This window comes from Mastigoproctus giganteus, unplaced genomic scaffold (assembly GCF_048544385.1).
Source record: "Mastigoproctus giganteus isolate SK-2022 unplaced genomic scaffold, ASM4854438v1 scaffold_16, whole genome shotgun sequence".
In the NCBI taxonomy this organism is placed as follows: Eukaryota; Metazoa; Arthropoda; class Arachnida; order Uropygi; family Thelyphonidae; genus Mastigoproctus; species Mastigoproctus giganteus.
The window spans coordinates 2,032,336-2,053,933 of record NW_028328293.1 but is presented as its reverse complement, the minus strand read 5'-3'; the positions used below and the strand labels follow the sequence as shown (position 1 = coordinate 2,053,933).

The window sequence follows — 21,598 nt, the reverse complement described above, 5'->3', positions numbered from 1 at the left end:
ATTGCAAATGTATTGTTATTCTTTTTTTATCATGCAATAACATAATGAAGAACACAGACCTATCTTGTCCTTTTTTTTTTTCTCTCCTAAGTTAGTACTCACAACAGAAAAATGAACTTGCCTCCAATGACGTGTTTTTTTATTACAATACTTTTTAACAAAGAGCAATCCAAAAACAGAGCTGTGTCAACATTTTAAGTTCCTAGATGCAAACAAGAAAATAGAGAATTTAAATTGTTAAGGATTTTTTTCTTGGATATCACTGCAACTATGGCAATTTAAACTGTGTGTTACGTATTTACTTCAAGTCTTTTTAAGTACTTACATTTATTTTTCCACATATTTGCTACAACATTATATACAGGTGAAAGTTTGATGGCAGGGTCAGGACTGTACAGGGGATGTGGCATAACAGTCCACTCAAATTCTGCAATGGTTTCCCTTGTTAGGATGCTGCTATGGGGTCTGGCATTGTCACACTGAAGGAAAATTTTTCTTTTCTTCTGTAGTATCACTCTTGCAATTGTGCATTCATTTCTTCTGTAGTCTCACTCTTGCAATTCAGTATCTCCATATAGCAAACAGAATTGATTATTTGTCCCCATTTCAGGAAATCCACAAAGATAACCACTCTCTTGTCTCACAAAATGGAACAGAGTTATTCTACCTGATGGCTGAAAGCCTTGAACTTCATATTTATCAGTGAATCCTTGTGTTGGCAATCTATAGACTGCCATTTTTACTCTGGTTCATTAGTGTTGTACCCAGGTCTCATCTTCACTAACAGTGCTGTCAGGAAAATCATTACCCATGGTCTCATACTGCTCTATAAAATTAGTTCAAGCCTGCATTCTCAACTCCTTGTGGCCTGGCATTATTTGTGATCTTTTACGCTCACATTTTTCCACCCACTGTTGTATGGTGGCTTAGACATGTCAGTAAATTGTTATACTCTAATTGTTATGCATTGTTATACTCATCACAGTTATAGCACATACCCCCATTTTAATTTTTCCAGTGCCTATATCATACCAAACTGACTCAGTATTGTAGTGGCCACCCATGTCAACATGATGCGCTGCCTTAGATTTAATATGCTTCCCGATTAAGAGCATAACTGTACCCAATAACCTGTCTGTCCTCTCTGTAAACACTGTACTCCCCATATTCAGATTCCGCATCCATTTTGTTTGAGTGACGCTATGAGTCTCTGATATCCCTACAATATCTGCATTTGATAACTTAATCAGTACTTCAAATTCATCAAATTTATTTGCTCTACTTCTCTCATAACACAGCCCACGTATTTACTTGTTCTACAATGATGCACAGCTTTGCTTGAAATCCCCGATACCTTGCTTTCCAGGCTGCTGCATATTTCAATACAAGCAGTATAGGAAACACTCTCACCTCTGCTTGCAACTCTAGTTAATATATTAGTGTGTACATCTTCCCCCCCCCAAGCTAGAAGTTTTCCAACCCACCTAGCAATGCCTCAATAGCATCAGCAAATATTCTTGTATCCTTTCTGTTTAAGTGTATCTCATTCCTGTAAAAACAGTCTCTCTTGTTAACAAGCACAGACCACACTGAGAAAGATTTTATCCCATGAGGCTTGCACAGGCTCTCGACATGTATTCCCTCCTATCCTGGGCAGAATTGCAAACACTTTCAAATTTAATCCTAACTAGCAACTTTCTTTTTAAGCAAGTACTTGTTAAGTAAGTCCTCAGATCTTCTACTATTAATGACAGTGTGTACAACGTCACCTTTAATGCACTTAAAAGATATCTGCCCCACAATGTCATGTAGTTTTTTCCCCTGGAAGACATACCTACCCTGATTTTATTCCACCTATGCTGTTTGCATATTTCCCTTGCAATAGCTCTCATAAATGCTCATCACAATGTTGAGTTTGCTCCTAATTTCCTGACTCTTTCACTAAACACAACGACATTTCTCCCCTGGTTGTATCATGTTCTGTTCCAGAAGTCCATTAACATTGAACCAGCAATAATTGCCTCCTGTGGAACCATCACATTCTACCTTGCGGATTACCAGTCTGTTTCCTGATACTCATATGAGCTCTAGTATTGGGTTGGGTTGGGCAGCTGAGAGTTTTGTGGGCTCCATTTTAATTCCTTTGAGGGCATCCACCCTATTTTTCAAGCTCTCATAAATGCTCATCACAATGTTGAGTTTGCTCCTAATTTCCTGACTCTTTCACTGAACACAACGACATCTCTCCCCTGGTTGTATCATGTTCTGTTCCAGAAGTCCATTAACATTGAACAAGTACACATTTTTTGTAAGGCTCTGATTCGTAAGAGAACCATCTCCTTCAGTTCTCCCTAAGTCACAGCACCCACTTCTTTGAGCCCATTACTTTGCTGTTCAATTTCAATTTAATTTCAGAATACTATAATAAAAGTGCCTGCAATTCTGCCCAGACACAATAAGAGGGGATATATGATGAAAGCCTTGTCAGTCAGTTCAGCCCTGGAGGGATTGTGTAAGGGTCATGGGGTAGAATTTTTCTTTAGCATGGTCTGTGCTTGTTAACAGGAGAGACTGCTTCTACAGGGATCAGACACACTTAAATAAAAAGGGTGTAAGAATATTTGCTGGTGGTATCAAGGCACCGTTAGGTAGGCAGAAAACTGCTAGCTTGGGAACAGACTAATAAATTAACAATAGCTGCAGGCAGAGGTGAAAGTGATTCCTGTACTGCTTCTATTAGAATGAGCAGCAGCCTGGAAAGCAAGGTGCTGGGGATTTCAAGGACTGCTGGGAGTCATCATGAAACAAATAGATACATGGACTGTGTTAGGGTTACTAAGAGTAAGAACAGGTGCATTTATACTTGCATGTACATCAGTGCTCAGAGATTAGTAAATAAATTTGATGAATTTGAAGTGCTAGTCAAGACATTAAATGTGGACATTGTTGGGATATTATAGAAGTGGTGTCATTCAGATATAAGGGATGCAGAATTTGAGTATGGGGATTACAATGTGTACAGAAAGGATGTCAAATTGTAATGCATTCTTCATTGCTGTCTTCAGGGTTCCTCCCCATTTGCCACTATAGCTTCTGTACTTTGCATAAAGCCAGTGTCAGCCGTGTGGGTGATGTGTAAGTTCATGTCAGTGTGATGTATGGTTGTGTTGTTCTGTTGGCCAACTTCTGGCGTTTTGCAGCCAGAGGGCTAAGAGCACCTGGCTAGTAGCCTCAGACTCCCATCCTTAGCTGTGTGGATCATGCCAGGTTCATACAGAAAGGACATGTGTACAAATTTTGTATGTGTACCCTGTCTATGGTGGCTCCCAGAAATAATCTATCTCCACCTAGTATAACTGTGCTGAAATACAGAACACTATAAAATGGGCCTGATGTATGTTAGTGAAATGTTCTGCAGTGTGTGTTGTTTTTTGTGCCACACCTCTTTTCCACTAAGGAGCAGCCATCACCTGGACAACTGCTGCCCTGTGCCCATCCACCGGCACAAGGAGTTGGGCCTGCAACTCAGTCTTTAACAGCATCCACTGGAGGAGTGCTAAACCAATGGATGCTAATTTCCTATGCCCAGGTTGCCCAAACCTGTACATTAAAAAAAACCTTTATTTTAACCTCTCCTTGCAATTTTAGGCAATAGTCATCTACAGAAAGGAGTGCAATATCTGTAGGTGAAAAAAATAATAATAATAATAAAATAAAATCTATCCTATGCCATTAAGTGCCAGCAATCCTTGGTCTTGGCGCATTATAGCCTTAGTAGCTAATGCGCCAATAAAACCAAAACAAACAAACAAACAGCCAGCAATCCCGTGCTCGGTATTATCTTTTATACTAGAACACCTGCAAAAATTAATTATCGTTGTTGGATATAAAATTGACCAAGTCATTATTTCTATTGGAAAAAATATCACAGGAATATTAAGTTCTTAAATTATCATATAAAGAATGTTCTAATAAAACATGTTGCCATGTTTCTTCGCTCCCACATAAACATTTACTATCATCTTCTAAACCTAACCTTCAACGAACTATGTCCAGTCAAAATAAATTAGGTCAGCATACTAGGGACAAACCATTTACATTCTTATCAGTCAAAAATCGTGTCTAGAATAAAATTTCTCTTCACTATACCAGTTGTACTATTATCCCATTATAGTTACCATATATCATACAATTCAATTAAAATTCTACTCTTTTCTTGTTTTATGTTATTTTCAGGATGAGTATCAATATTTAAAATACTAACAGCTTTACCCCTTTTCAAATGATATACACAACCTCTGTATACTACCTGTAAATCTAATGGAAGTGCTCCATTTAAAACCTGAGGAGCATTGTCGATACTGTATGCTCTACACATGGCGAGCAACATAACTCGCTGTAATGAACTTAACTTTTCCCTCATTTTAACGTTAGCTGTCTTATAGAACCATACACTACTATTGGCAAGAACACCATTTTATAATACAAATTCAGCGTTTCCTTATTTAATCCCCAATTTGCTCGTACTATTCTAATTACTGCCGCACTAAAAGCTGTTATCTTATCTCTCAACTGCTCAACACGAGTTATAAAATCCGGTTTATCATCTAGGACAACCCCCCAGATATTTCAAACTTCTAACATACTCCATTCAGATTGTACTCTATTCAGTATTCCGTTTTTTATGAATTAAAATTCTGGGTGGTCAACTGTAATTGAATGTGCCTCTAAAAGTCATCGTTTTAGTTTTATTAATTGAGATTTTTAATTTATTCACTGTCACCCATTTGATTAAATCTTGTAATACCAAAGTATTTCTATCCTCTAATATTACCCAAGAGTTATCCAGTATACAAATTGCCAAGTCATCGGCATATGCAATTTTATGACAGTGTTCAAAGCTTCGAGAGAAGCACTGATCAAGCACCATATTCCAACACAGTGGTCCCAAAACAGACCCTGTGGACAACTCCTGCACATCACTTTTTCAAAACGTAGATGTTGAGCTTGGCAGTTATTTTCCTATCTGAAAAGTAATTACGCAGAACCATATACAGCTGCTCACTACAGTTAATCTAGTCAGTGAATTAAATATGCTTTGCGACTACATAATGTATCAAAGGCCAGTAGGATACTTGCCTGGTTTTGTTATAATTTTTAACAGAGCATATTTCCACAAATTCAGAAATAGAGTTTAATCTAAACATCTTAATAATGGTACATTTTCAATTACTTAAAAACTTATTTCAAACTTATTAACATTTAGCTTAGAGATATTATGGACTCTAATTTGTCCATTGTAAAGACTTCTGTTTGAATTATATTACAGTAACTGTCATTCTCTTGTCTTACCTTATTCTGTATTTGTGAATCCTCACATTTATTGTTCTCCAAATATATGGAATCCAAAACAGCAGAGACAGATGATACCCAATCCTGAGTTTCTCCATTTGTTTGTTTTAATATTGTTAAAAATGTCACCAGTATGAATCTTATTTCTGCTTATCTTATAAAGCAATCCCCAAGGTTCCTTATTGCCTACTTCTTTAACCAGCTTCTGCAAATTGTTTCTATGTCTACCCATTTATCAAGTACTTAATTGGTTGCAGACCTAGTGGGCCCCGAGTGCCAAGCGTTTCTAGTGATCAGGTGATTTCTCTGCAATTATAAGATGATTTCTCTGTGATTACAAGCCGATTTTTAATCTAAAGCAGATTCTTTACTGTGTATATAAATAGTATTAGTAATGGCCGCATGGTGCAAGAAAGCCTATGGCTTATGCTGCCATAGGCTTTCTTGACAGCATAAAATATATATGTTTTATATTTTATATATATATATATATATATAGGTGCCTAAAAAGTATTAGCACAAAAGTTCCTAAGAAAGGAAAGACACCTTTTTTTTTAATTTATATTTTAACTGTACTAACTAATCTATTTTCGCTTGATCACTAGGTGGTACTGCTCCTGCCTCCCCGTGGTGGGGCCAGAAACCTGGCTAGGTTTCTGGCCCCACCACAAATCAATACTAGGAAAAGCTCTCACTCCCAGGGTTAAAAGGAGCAAACATGAGTGATCCAAACATCACAACCACAGATCCCTAAGAATAGGACCTTATCAGCATCTCTGAAGAAGAAATTAAAAATGAACTGAAAGATCAAGGTGTCATAGCTGTGAGGAGGATAAAAGTTACTAGAGATGAGACACTAATCCCAACCAAAAATCTCATATGAACGTTTAATACTCCTAAACTATCTATATCTGTAAAGGCTGGATATTTAAATTGTAACAGCAGACCATATATCCCGAATCCTCTCCACTGCTTTAAAGCTAAAAGTATGGTCATTCACAAATGGCATGCCATGGTGTTGCTATCTGTTCCAACTGTGGGTCTCAGGACCATGGAAATCAGAACTGTTCATCCAAGAAACCGAAATGTTTAAACTACAAGGGGGACCATTCCACCTATTCCAAGAACTGTGAATATTGGAAAAGGAAAAAGCAGATTCAATGATAAAAAGCAGATTCAATGAAATAAAGTAGAACATTCTGTCCAAGAAGCTAAGAAAACTGTACTCCTGACTATCTTAAACAGATCTTCCTATGTGCAGGTCATAAAGAATCGGCGTATAATAGAAACCCAAACAGACTTTACAGTTCCTCCAAAGAAGTCCATCTCAGACTGGGCACAAGCACTACTGACAACGTCCCAGCCAAAACATCAAGAGAAACTCACCAACACACCACTATCCCTACCTCCTGATGCAAAACACTCAGAAACGAAAGCCCCTCAAGAAAAACGTAATAAGCCAGAAATTAACTGAACAAATGGAGACAGAAACAACCAACCAAGCAGACGAATCAATACTAGAGATTTTCGTGGAAGAAGAGATGGACACCGGTAAACAATATTTTCCAAAGGAAAAACCTAAGTTCGAAAAGCATAAAGTACCGTCTAAGAAACAGTCTGAAACCTTCTCCAAAACCAAATAATGAGAACTATAATCCAGTGGAACTGTAGAGGATTCCTCATTAACATAGGTGACATATATGATCTGACTGCACAGTATGCATGCTCCGCTATGTCTTTGCTTACAAGAAACCTAGCTCAGACCTCAAGACTCTACCTTAATAAAGAACTATACAGCATATCGAAAGGACAGAGTAACAAGCGGCACAACCCATGGTGGTGTGGCAATACCAGTAAATTCTAGCATTCCTTCCCAGATTGTCCTGCTAAACACGACCCTTGAAGTGGTTGCAGTTTGCATAGCCACTGGATCCCTCATAACAGTAATAACAATTTATGTTCCACCAAACCAAGATTTATTACAACAGAATTTAGAAGATAGTAATGCAGTTACCTACCCCCTTCTGTATACTAGGCAACCTCAACGGACATAGCCTTGAGTGGGTTAACACAACCACAGATCGGAGAGGAAAACAAATTGAAAAATGGATAGATTAGAATGATTTAACTTTGTTGAATGATGGCACATATACATATCTCCCATCAGGAAATATCGACCTGTCTGTATGTTCTCCAAGACTATTTCCAATACGCGACTGGCCAGTGCACAGTGATTCTCTCAGTAGTGATCACTATCCAATAATCATCATGATGGCATTAGGAACCACATGCGAGTCACATAAAACCCCTAGATGGAAAATAAATCAAGCAGATTGGGAAACATATAAATCTGTTGCAAAACTAAAAGTTGATACTATCAAGCAAAAACCATTAGATTCAGCAGTATAATATGTAACAAATAAAATAATTCAAGCTGCTCATCTGACTATTCCAAAAACATCAACACATTTCCAAATACATCCAAAATCACAATGGAATCAAGAATGTGCACAGACTAAAAAAGAGCGAAACAAAACCTGGAATACTTTTCGAAGATATCCAACTATAGAGAACCTCATATTGTTCAAGAAGGCATGGGTAAGAGCCAGATATATTAGAGAGCCAGTAGGAAAGCATCCTGGATAAAATTTGTATCTATGTTAACAAGTTCCACACCATCTAGAACTGCCTGGAATAAAATTAACAAAATGAATGGCAAATACTAGTTTACTCCAACTCTGATCCAAAAATGGAATGGACAAGTTGCTACAGAGCTGTCAGAAATAGCCAATGCACTGGGTGAAACCTTTGCCAAAATATCAGCGACTGCCTCATATACTCCCAGTTTTCAAATATAAAAGCGAGAATAGAAAGACACAAACTGCATTTTTCCACAAGAAATGATGAAAGGTACAATCTATCCTTAATTCCATGAATTGAAACATGCTCTATCACAGACAAAGCAAAGTGCTGTAGGACCAGACCAAATTCACTACAGTAAACCCTCAATTTAACTGACTAATAGGGGAGAAGGGGTGTCTGTTAAATCTAATGTAACTGGGGGGGGGGGGGAGATTTTTTATTGTGCATTTTTTATTTTTAAAAATAAAAAGTTTATTTTTTAATGAAAATTATTAAATTATAATAAAGAATATGTAATATTTACTCACCTTTTTGACAGTGTAGTTGAAGAGTATTTTGCCGTGACCATAGTGGTAGTAGTACAGTAGTCGTTATTCAGTATCTGAAGGTAGAGGTGAAGGGAAATCCCCAGCTTCAGATTCTTCTGAAATATTCACAAATGGAGGTGAAATAGTAGTGGGAGTCAGTGAAGTTTGCTTAAAGAAAGCATCCAGCTTCAGTTGTTTCTTAATAATGATTGCCCTGAACTGCCGAAAATGTTCATAGTAAGGGACAATTTCAGGGTCAGAAGATGTCCCTATGTAGTGGATGGTGATGTCCATGAGATTTCTCATTTCAGACAGTGTAGGCCATGCTGGTGTAACTTGCTCTTCCTCAATGTCTTCTTCTTCCCCTGCCTTGCCTTATTGAAATTTGTCCACAATTTCTTCTTCAGTGAGGACTTGGTAGCCAAGATCACCTTCATCATTTTCAACCCATTTCAGAATGTCATCTTCAGTTGTTTCCCAGTTGCCAGCATTTACAAGGGTGTGCTGAAAGTCATTTGCCTCAAATCTTTCAAAATCCAAATCCGGTTCAATATTGTACAACAACTTCTTCCAACCATTTGCCAAAGTCGTAGTCTTCATCTCCTTCCAAGCAGCTGAAAAGTTAAAGAGTGCAGACTTAATGTTGTAGGCTTGTAGATTCTGAAGTGTCCTAGTTCCTCTTGTGTCTTCTTTTGCATCTTCTTCATCCTCCAACACAATCATTACTTCTTTCAAAAAGTTATTCTTATACAGCCTCTTACAGGCTTCAATTATTCCCTGGTCCATTGGCTGAATAACCAAAGTTGTGTTAGGAGGCAAAAAAAGACATTTAATTCTGCCATCCTTATTAACTAACTTATCAGCATTAGGATGAGCAGGGGTGTTGTCAAGAAGCAATAATGCCTTTACATTATTGGGGGAAATTTTCAGAACATCTGGCTGGAAGTGACTCACATCAGGGACAAAGTGGTTGAAGAACCAGTCAGAAAAAATCTCTGAAGTATGCTTTAACACATTCTTTGAGCTGGTGTAAATAACTGGCAACTGATTCATAATATCTTTAAGAGTGCATAGTTTCTTTGATTTCCTTACCACCATGGGCTTCAGGAGATGCAAGCTGTTAGCATTTGCACAAAGTAAGGCCAAAATTCGCTCCTTACTTAACTTGTGACCAGGAGTGCTGTGTTCATGTTTGTAGGCCAGCGTATTTTCAGGAACAGGCCAGTTTTATCGCCATTGTAAACCTGTGATAAAATAAGGCCCTCGGATTTAATAAGTTCATTTATAAATTTTCTAAATGGCTGAACTTGTGAAGTGTCTGCACATAAAGATTCACCACATGTTTTCTTGTCACAATGCCACGGCTTTTTCTAAAATGCCACAGCCACCCATCACTTGCCTTAACATTAAGTGAAAAATGTTGCAATTTGACCTTTGATTTACGGATATCAGAAACAGTTTTTTTTTTTTTTTTTTTCACAAACACGTGCTACTGAGATGCCTTGTTCTAATTTCTGTGCCACATTTCAGTTCACACGCTTTCTTTTAACTCCTCTATCACTTGATGCCAATTTAAATTTTAAGGATTGCAAAATTATTTAATAAATAAAGTCACAATTCAGAAACACTCTGTATATTATACAACATGACTGCACAATAGTTCGAGGCAGACTGAGACCGAAACAAAGCAAGTCAGTAGACCTGCAGTTTAGTGTCCTGAGTCACGTTCAGCTCACAAGTCACCGCCTGCTGTTATCTGTAATCTGAGAAAACAGCTATTTGAATACGCTTTCAGAAAGAATAAAAAACAATTTCCTGAATTTGATTATAAAAATAAAAGTAGGTAATTATCAAAACAATAATGGAAATAGGTAATTATTATTAATTTTAATTAATAATAACACTGAAGTTTTGTATAACCTAAAAAAAAATAATATGGTCAAGATTAATATATACATTACTGTATTATTATTTGTCTGGTCCGTTAAATCCGAAATCCGTTAAATTGAGGGTTTATTGTATATGACGTTAATGCAACTTGATAATGGCATTACTAGACCTATATAACAGAATCTTCCTAGAAAACCAATTTCCAGACAGTTGGCATCATGCAATAATTCTTGCTTTCCCAAAACCGGGGAAAGATCTCTCTGACCCACGCATCTTCCATCCAATAGCTCTAACAAGTTGCCTGGGAAAAGTTATGGAGAAAAGTATCAATGTTCATCTAACATGGTTTTTGAACAGAAATAACCTTCTCGATCCAGCACAGCATGGTTTCAGAAAAAATCGTTCAACATTAGTTTTACATATCAAATTAGAAAACAGTGTGCAGAACCCTTTTATCCAAAAAGACAGCATGTAATGATCTGTTTAGATATAGAAAAAGCTTACGATACGGCATGGCATTATGGAATTATTCAAAACCTATATCACGTTGGATTATGTCGACATCTTCCTAAATATATTCAAAATTTCTTATGCCACAGGGCATTTCAAGTTAGGTTGCAGAATGCTCTTTCAAAAGGCTTCACCCAAGAAGAGGGCATGCCTCAGGGGTGTGCTTAGCACTACTCTCTTTGCTATCAAAATAAACTCCATAACTGAACATATACCAAACCTTTCAATACCGCTTTATATGTTGACGATTTCAGTATTTCCTATCATTCTCAGAATATGCGAAGTATAGAATGGCAGCTACAATGAACAATAAATAAAATAAGCAAATGGACGCAAACAAATGGCTTCCAGTTTTCCACACAAAAAACTGCATGTATACACTTCTGCAGGAAACGAAACCCCTACACCCTAATCTTGAACTTAAACTGGATGGATATATGATCCCAGTTGTAGCAAGCATAAGATTCTTAGGGCTTCTCTTGGATAAGAAACTGACATTCCTTGTACATATTAAGCAACTAAGACATTCATGCATTAAGAAGTTAAACCTACTCAAAGTTCTTTCTGCAACAACTTGGGGTGCAGATCGACATACACTACTTAAATTTTATCAATCAATAGTACATTCCAAACTTGGAATGTTACATACATTCCAAGGACTGTTGTACTTGGAATGTACAATAGTACATTCCAAGATTATGGAGCACCTGTTTACAACTCAGCAAGACCGGTGCACTGAGATGGTTAGATCCCATAACCACAGTGTGCTCCTTATAGCACTTGGAGCTTTTCACACTTCACCTATATAAAGCCTATATGCAGAAGCCCATGAACCTTCACTACAACTTAGATGACAGAACTTATTATTACACTATGCCGTCAAGATAAAATCCATCACTGATCATCCAAATAGAGAGGTTCTGTTTTCATCTTACTGGGAAAACTTATACCAAGCCCACTCACGAATGAACTGACCTGCCAACATCTGTCTAAAAGATTTACTGTTAAGGCAAGAGCTTAATTATTACAGCATAGCTACAATGACTGGATTATAATTCAACCTGCATATGACCTGCATTTTCAATCCTGGGGGAAAACAACTCTCCCGAGAACAAACTACCAGCAGCTACATGCAGCATACAAATAACAATATGAACATCACACTTTCATATATACAGATGGGTCAAAAACAGAGACTTGGGTAGGAGCTGCGATTCACTTTTAAGACTGTACTTTCAACTCCCAAAAGAATGCAGTGTTTTTACAGCTGAATAACAAGCCATTTTGATGGCCATAAACAAAATTAAACATAAACAGACAGCATAATGCCAATACCAAACACACTCAGTTTTACAACAGGCCCAATATTCAGTATCAAAGCTGTTACAAAGAAATCACAAGATCAGATTCTGCTGGATCCCAGGCCACACAGGAATAACTGGAAATGAAAGAGAAGACAAAGTGGCAAGAGAAGCTGCTACCTCTGACTATGCCTTTTGCTCAATACAACATACCGATTACAAGTCATTAATCCACCAAAGTAGTTCAAAACAATGGCAACAACACTGGCAAGATCAAACTAACAACAAACGCTTCAACCAGAGACTACTAGCTGCCAATCCAACAGACACTAGGATCCTTGCTTGATTGCGAATTGGGCATACCCACATGACTCATTCTTACCTACTCAGAGGTGAAAACCCTCCTCAATGCCAAAACTGTCAAGTTCCGCTCACTGTACATCACTTTATGGTGAACTGTCCAAGATTTAATATAGAGCGTATAAGAGCCTTTCAAACAATAATGTATGCACAAAGCAACCTAATACTTAAGACAATTTTAGATGACCGACCAAATGTTAATGACGTTTTCTTTTTCCTGAAATTAATTGGATACTACCAAAACGTATAAAAATTAATAGTATAACATTTACAAAAAAGCTACACAATTCAAAATCTTGGCTTCCTTCTAAACATCAAAAAAAAAAAAAAAAAAAGTCAAAATAGGAAACTCTCTAACCTAGACAAGGCACATTATAGCCTAAGCTGCTCTTGCACCAATAGCTCTCAAACAACAACAGCAGCAGACTTAGTGAAGAAATTGAAATGTTCATATTTATTGCTTGCCAAAATCTCACTTTCCCATACATTTATTCCTGTTTCCCTTCTAGATTCATCTTCAAAAGTACAATGAGTAATGCCATCTATATCAAAGTCCTTATCACGTTCCACTTTACAGCCAATGTCTGTCTTATCTCTTATTTCAGTTACTATCCCTACTAGTATACTCTCTAAAGTCAAACTTAATACTTGATTAGCCAAAAAATCAACTGACTTTTCTACAATATCTTGATCTGAAGTTTGTTCATTACATCATATCCCCTTTAGCTAAAGATGGTATTTTAGATACTCTACTTCTAACACTTCTTGCTTCCAACTTTCTTGTTACTTTAGAAACCTTTAAAACCGACGATCATGAGGGCATCCTGGTCTCCATCCTCTTTCACCAGTCGACCGGGCTAGCCGGGTGGGTAAAGCGCCTGCCTGGCAACCCAAAGGTCGCGGGTTCGAATCCCGCCTTGGGCTTGGTTCAAAGTACTGCAGAAAACCTTGGGAGGTGCACTATGGCCACAGAAGCTGATGCGCCAATAACTACCCCTTTCACCCCCTACAGTTTTCTTCCCTTGAAGCTTATTCTCCATTGTAACATTCTCTATGTAACAACATGCAGATTAGCCAAACAAACACAATAGTATCAACTCTTATACGAACAAATCAAAGCAACCTCACCTACCTTAGTATTAGAATCCCCTGTATTAAATCTTTTATCTCTTCTAATATATGCTATTGCTTTGCTCAGCTCTTGCTGCCATTAATGCAGGGAGTCAGTTCCCCACCAGAACAATCATATAGTTAACAGAAAGGACAGACAACAGCATTGAAAATACCAAGTAAGCCTCCCACCACCCATTATATGTGGTTCGTGACTTATCTTTTTCTAATTTTTGTTAAAACAATTTATTATTTAAAACAAGAATTTCAAATTAAACACAACTCAAATTGGAGAGAGCAATGCCACTTGGCCCTAGCCAAGAGGAAATAGACTTTGGATTCATTGTACATCCCACCTATCCCAATGGGCTAGGTTTCCATCCTTGCCACTGGGAGGTGGGCTTTGCTGTCTAGCTTTAATTGCGCTCTCCTTTTAAACACCGAGTAAACAAAATTTTTAAAGTAAGTGAATTTCCATTTATCTATGACCATGTTCCAGAGGAGCAGCTGTTCCAAATTTTCTAATGCTAACTCTAGTTGACTTCTAATGTAAACATAGTTATCACAATGAAACATAATATGGGCTAATGTTTCCTCCTCACCACATACACATTTATAATTTTCCTCCAGACCTAGCTGAAATAATCTCTTGGCTAATCCATCCATGACCTGTTATCAGTAAGCCAGCACTAACTCCGAATTGCTGCAAAGGATTCTTCCTTACCTGTAAAAAGGACAGGAAAGGGAGGGGGGGGAAGCACATAAAATCTAAGGTAGTGCATCCAGTTGACATGGGTAGCCAGCCAATATTCAGCCAGTTTAGTATGACATAAGCACTGGGAAAGCAAAAATAAGAGTAGGAGTGTGTTTATAGGCCTAATGACTTTGATGAATAGAAGAAACAGCTGAACAGAGAAATAGAGTGGGCCAATATATCACAATTTCTTATGGAGGATTTTAACTTTACAGATATTGAGTGGAACTTGTTGGTTGGTCATTCACACACTAGCAGTCCCATTTAGGCATATTTCTTAAAGATATAACTACCATAAAGGGTAAAAGGAAGGGGCTTTGCTTTCATAAAGGTGAATGGGACAAACTGATGATGTTACCGTCAGCAAATACTAAATTGGTTGCATTCAAGGAATTAATCATAGAAACTATTAGGCTGTTCATACCAGCTAGAAATACTATTTAAGGTATATATCCTAAATGGATGTCAGATGAACTAATCAGTCTTGTGGTAGAGCAGAGAAATGTATGAAGATTCTTTAGGCAAGTGGATGCCAAAAGTTTATCAAACTGTAACAGGGAGATAAATGATTTTGTAATAACTGAGAGGAAAGTGGAAGAAAAATTGAAGTTAAAACATAAGAAAGGCACCTGGGGTGCCTTTCTTTCCTATTTTTTTTTTTTTTTTTTTTTTTTTTGTATTAAAAACACGCGCGCACACACAAAATGTTCTGATAGCTTTATCAAAAAAAAAAAATCCTTTGAAGGAGCCTATAACTTGAAACGTAGATTTTTATAAGTAGGAAAAGACTTTATATTCATCCTGTGTATTAAAATAATATATTTTATTATTTCTTTTTAACTTTGTAGGTTGTAACTTCTTTTTTTTTCTTAAAACTGCAAAGCTAAACAAAATATTGAATTATATTTATATTATGTTGCTATTTAAATTGTCACAGTTCCTTAAACTGTGTTGTTATATTTTTGAATAATCATATTTTGTTTAATAAATAGGTATTCCACAGCTGCAGGGAAAAAAAAACAAAAAAAAACCCTATGGACTGAATTTCTAAGAAACACAAGCTTGTTTTGTTGCATCCTGGTTTGAGTTATATCATACAGTATACACACATATACTTTATATACTTTTTTGTTTATGTGTTTAAACCTGGATTATATATAAGATTTTATGCAATGTTAATATGCAGAATAATAAATTTCTGCTGTTTTCCAACTGCAGAACATTTTTTCAGATGCTTCTTGATTGATGATTTTTCATTTAATTCAGGTTTTTAGTACTGTCCACATAGTTCATTATAAGTCTATATAGTTTGTGAAGTATTAGGAATATTAGAAACAGTAATTTGGTTTTGCACTAAAGTTAATGGAATTTTTAAATAACATGTTGACCTGTCAAAATTTCCATTCCCTTTTCTCCTAATAATAGTAATATCTTCTGGAGGAATAAAATTGTATTGCTCCAGAAAGTATTTTCCTGCCTTAGGATAATGATGATGAAACTTTAAGAGCCACAGAAGATAATCTTAAAAAGCTTGAATGCTGTAAGCTCTTGAAGTGCTTGCTTATTTCCATTATGGAGAAATTATGAAATACATGTTCAATGTGTGGAAATGCACTAATGATTTTTATAAGATGTTTAATATAGTTCATTTTTTAATTGTCACATACCTCTTACAGAGAAGCCAATAAATTGAATTTTAGTAAATAAAATATGCTTTAACTACATTTAACATTCTCATTAATAAATAATAACATATGAAAAATCCATCATTTAACCATCATGAAACATTGTAAATAAATAAATTAAAAAAAAAAAAAAAAAATCTGCAGTTGAATTTTGTGGTCATTTTCACATACAATCAGTAATGGTTGTTTAAAAATTAGGGCAAAAGGTATTTTGGAGGTGAAACTTTGCTGATTCACAGCAGTGGCATGACATTAAGAAAAACACAATCAAAATAATTAAAAGGAAAGCACTTCACCTGTCTAAAGTTAAAAATCTGTTTACTAATAGGTTTCTAAAATTCATATATTTCTCAAATCCCATCAATGACATTGGGAATTTTTATAGGCCTTTTTCACAACGTGGCTGAGTGTTTCAGTCTCAGGTGAAGGTAGAATAAGTTTTCTTCTGGGGGAAACTCGTCTTTTTCGTTCAGTAAACAGCATATCGCCCACAGAACATGCAATTTACAGATATATTATATATGGTGCAATATGGCCTAAGTTGCTGATGTGCCTAAAACCCTACAACAATCAATCAATTGTACATTTCTGGGTTGTTTTTTTTCTGTTTCTTCGGTGATTGTACCTTTGCTGTTACATCACGAAAACACCAAACATTTTTGTGACAATGTAACGGCAAGATTACAATCACTGAAGAAGCTGAGGGAAATATGTACAATTTTTGAAACAATAAAACTATCTATTACTCTGCTAGTAATAAATAGCTTCTAAACTTTCCACTGGTTAAGTGATTTTAATCAAGATAACTGGTGAAAATATTATAAAGGTGCAGTAAGTGTTTATGTTAAATTTCTTTAAAAATGGCAACTGATATTAAAATTATTACATATTTGACTGCTACTACTTGTGAGTTTATTTTTTTGATTTTCTGTTAAAGTATTATTTCGAGGCATAAACTCTGAGTGCCATATTAGAATAATATATTCAAGTGTTATAAAACTGCATGCAGCTCATAAGCCATGGTTTGGATACATCCGCCCTAGGCAGTGATGCAGTGCAATCTGGCATCCTGTTTAATATCAGAAAATTTTATGAAGACATTTTAAAATTTTCTACTAATTTTTTTTGTCTTCCAACAAGTTATGCGAATTCAAATTCAAAAAAAAAAAAAAAAAAAACATTATCCAGATATCTGGGGGTGCAATCATGTAAAGTCCTTGAGGTTGTCACAGACATTCAGATATGCCAGATAAGCTGTACTTGCTACCTGGGAGTTTAAAACGCTGATGGAACTGATATTCAGGTGACACTCAAGTCAAGTGGACCCAATTTCGGCGAAGTCTGGATGGTCTGTGACAGCCAAATCCTCTGCTTGCACTTTCACGATGGTGGGACTGTTAGTAATCCTGGGTATAACCTCCATGCACAAGTACATGGTGGGTGACCACCCAGGTGTGAACCAATGTAAGCAGGGGTCAAGTGGACTATGTGGTGTCGCACCCACACCACATAGAGGAACGCTGTCCCTCTGTGTTACCAGGCAGTACTAGGTGGTAGATGACTCTCATTAACCGGTGCAATACCACCACTTTGCTTATTGGAGGCTTGAAGTGGTGGAACCCATGTTTAGTCTCTAGAGCTAAGTTCTGGCAACCCTTCCCTATCTCTTCCATCATGCAGTATGATTGATGACTTTTGAGGTTATGATGAACATCGTGGCGAGATCCAATATTCGTTACAATTCAAGGGTACAGCTCTAAAACGGTGTTCGCAGGCCGGCCGCTAGTTAGTACACCGGACCGAACCTATTGGTAACTCTCTAGGAGGCTTCCGGATCAGCCAGTGTATTATCTTACTACCTCTACTCTGCCAGATAGTGACTGGAGGGAGTCCGAGTAGTGTGTATGCGGGGAGCATTGTCGAGGCCATGTTATGTCAAGGATCTGGGTATATTCTTACCATATGTACGCCATATCCAAAAATTTCATTACTTCATACAGCACGTCCCACCCACTTTTCTTACTATTGAATACACCATGAATTGTCAAACTAATAGAGCAAGCTTATCTGCAAAAAGATCTAAACCTCCCAAGCACTCCCTAATTCATTTCACAAATATACATGGTTTCAATTCTAATCTCAACAATGTCCATTTCCACTTGCAGTCTGCCAAACCCCATGTACTTTTTCTGACAGAATCTCAGTTATCGGTTGATTCAACTACTGCTCATCTCAGATGCCCAAATTATTCACTGTATGATTCCTTTCGCCTCAAAGGTGGTACTTGTGCATATGTCTGTTCTGATATTCCCTGTCAGAGACTTGGTAATTTGGATTCTCCTCTCTTCGAACTTCTCTAGTTTAAAATATCTCCACCTCATTGTGTCAAATTAATCTGTTGTCTCTACCGTTCTCCCAATTCCACTAATCACTTGGAGCTCTTTGACTTCCCCCTATTTGAAACTTGACTTTCTCCAGTCCAACTTTCCTAACAGTGAGGTAATTTTCCTTGGTGATTTTAATGTTCACAACTCCAGCTGGCTTCCGTTTTCTGGTCACACCAACCCAGCTGGTCGAGATGCTGAGGCTTTTGCAATTACTAATAACCTTGCACAGATTGTTCATTTAGCTACAAGAATACCGGACAATCCTAATCATACAGCCAATACGCTTGATCTTTTTCTCACAAACAACCCTTCTAAGTACAAGGTCGAAGTGAGAGGTCCTTTAGGCACTTGAGATCACAATTTGGTGATTGTCTCTTCTCCGATGGAACCTTTATCTCCTGGCTATTCCCAACTTCGTGTTGTTTGGCATTACAAGAATGCAAAATGGGATGACCTGCGAGACTTCTTTTCTTCTTTTCCTTGTTCAGATTACTGTTTCAAAACTTCTGATGTCAATGTTTGCTCAGATCATGTCAGTGAAATTATTCTTGCAGGAATGGAATCCTGCAAGAATAATTTCTTGCAGGATTCCATTCCTGCAAGATAATCTTTAAAATCTCATCCTTTATCTAAACCTTGGTTTTCCAATAAATGTGCTAAGGCTGTTCAAGAGAAGAATGTTGCATATCGTAATTGGCTTGTTTCTAATTCTCCAGTTTCATTTTCTGCCTACACCAAAGCTCGCAACAATTGTATAGCAGTTATTAATCAGTCCAAACTAGAGTTTGAACAGGCTAAGAGTAGAAAACTTGCTTCTTACTCTAATGGTAGCTGAGCATTCTGGTCTCTTGCCAAAGCTATTGGCCGCAACTTTTGCCCATCTCTGCTCCCACCTCTGTCCAAACCAGATGGTTCTGTTGTCACTTCAGCCAAGGATAAAGCTGACCTGCTAGCATCCCATTTTTCTTCCAACTCATGTATTAATGATCTTGGTAAAACACCTCCCACCATTCCCAACACGCTCCATTCAATGCCTCCTGTGGTCTTCCGTCAAAAGGATGTCCGAAGGATTTTGATGAATCTTGATGCTAAGAAAGCTCTAGGTCCCGATGGTATTTCTCCTTTTGTTCTCAAAACCTGTGCTCCTGAACTTACTCCTTTGCCGCCTTTTTTCACTTTCTTATTCCAAAGGTGTTTTTCCTTCTGCTTGGAAATTTGCTCATATCCAGCCAGTTCCTAAAAAAGGGTGACAAATCCCTCCCATTCAATTATCGTCCCATTGCAATTACTTCTATTCTTTCTAAAGTAACGGAGAAATCAATTAACCGCCAACTCTTAAACTACCTAGAAACCTTCCGTCTGATCAACGATCGCCAGTATGGATTCCGTCAGTGTCGATCCACTGGTGATATTCTGGCTTATGTTACCCATTTATGGACTAATTCAATGGAAAGGTTCGGTGAAACACAAGTAGTTGCTCTTGACATCTCAAAGGCTTTCGATCGTGTTTGGCATAAAGGTCTTCTAAACAAGCTTCCATCTTATGGTTTGCCAACTGTGTTTAGTAATTGGTTATCCAGTTTTCTCTCTGATCGCTCACTAAGGTTGATGGTAGATGGGGCTCTAACTTCTCCACTAATGCCGGTGTCCCCCAAGGTTCAGTTCTTTCCCCCACTCTTTTCCTCTTGTATATTAATGACCTTCTTCCATTGACTGGAAATCCTATCCATAGTTTTGCCGATGATAGCAGATTGCATTCCATTTTCCATTTTGAGAAACCTTGTCCTGCTCAATCAGCTTCAATTTCTCGAAAATCTGCTACCAATTCCTTAAACGCCGATCTTCGGGTAATTCTCCAGAGGGGCAAGGACAACTTAGTTGATTTCAACCCTTCTAAAACTCAGTCTTGTCTTATATCTCGCAAAAAGGATTCTTCTGCTCCTATGCTCATCTTTAGTGACACTGTGATCTCTTTTGGGGATTACCCTGACTTCTAATATCTCTTGGCACAAGCACATTACAAATATTGCTTTCTCTGCATCTAAAAAACTTGATTTTCTCTTTCTGTCTCGACGTTACTTTTCTTCCAAACAGCTGCTCACTCTGTATAAATCGCAAATCCGCCCTGCCATGGCATATTGTTCCCACATCTGGGGTGGTGCCCCCAAAACCTCTCTCAGGCTTCTTAATTCCATTCAGAAGAGGGCAGTTAGGTTGATTAATGATTCATCTCTAACAGAGTTTCTCCACTCTCTCTCTCCCATAGACGTACTGTTTCTGCTGCATACCTCTTCTACAGATACTTCCATGGGCACTGTTCTTCTGAATTGGCTTCTATAATTCCTGCTCTCTCTTTCAAAACAGTCCGAACACGTGCCACCACCAGCCAACATCCATTTACTGTCCAACTTCAAGCTCACAGAACCAAATTTTCATTTTCCTCGTTTATTCATTCAACTGCCGTTTTCTGGAACAACCTTCCTTCATACGTATTTTCTGAAAATTAGTCTACAGAAGTCCAATGTCAACAAATATCTTCTTTCGTCTTCTCAACCTCCAACCCAAGCACGGTACTAAGTACTATAGGTTCTAATACCTCTCGTGTTTGGGGTTTACATAAAAAAAAAAAAAAATGTAATTGCTGTCAATAGTAAGTTTTTAAAATACTACAAAAATATTTTTTGCATTAAAATACAGGATTATTCATTTTATTGTGCATCCCATTGGTCCAAAGTATATACCAAGGAAACTGTGGCAACATAAGTTATATTTTGTGACAGCAAGTAAAGCCACTATTATTACTTATACTGGGTGTAACCAATTTACAGTTTAGAACTGATCAGTGTGCAGAAGACTTATCTATTTTTGAGATGAACAGCATGCAAGTTTTAAAAGTGTACTTATGATGTATGTTGACTTATGATGTAGGTTAGTTACTTATTTTAATGATTTATTGAATTGTTAGCCCAACAATAATACTACCCCTTTTGTAATATGAATGATATCCCATTCCCTGACAGGCCCAGATTTTAATATTTGGAGAAAAAATTTTTTTTTTTAAATAGTGCTTTTAGTGTAC

General features: G+C 37.2%; 1 protein-coding gene across 3 annotated transcripts in view; it reads left to right on the top strand.

Moving 5' to 3' along the window:
* LOC150074891 (acetyl-coenzyme A transporter 1) overlaps positions 1 to 15,550 on the top strand; it is a 191,689-nt gene extending 176,139 nt beyond the window's left edge. For all 3 annotated transcript variants that reach the window (XM_090389420.1, XM_090389421.1, XM_090389419.1), the window contains exon 9: positions 15,440 to 15,550. The gene's annotated coding sequence lies outside the window, so the exon portion shown is untranslated. The remainder of the gene's footprint in view (positions 1 to 15,439) is intronic.
* The last annotated feature ends 6,048 nt before the right edge of the window (positions 15,551 to 21,598 follow it).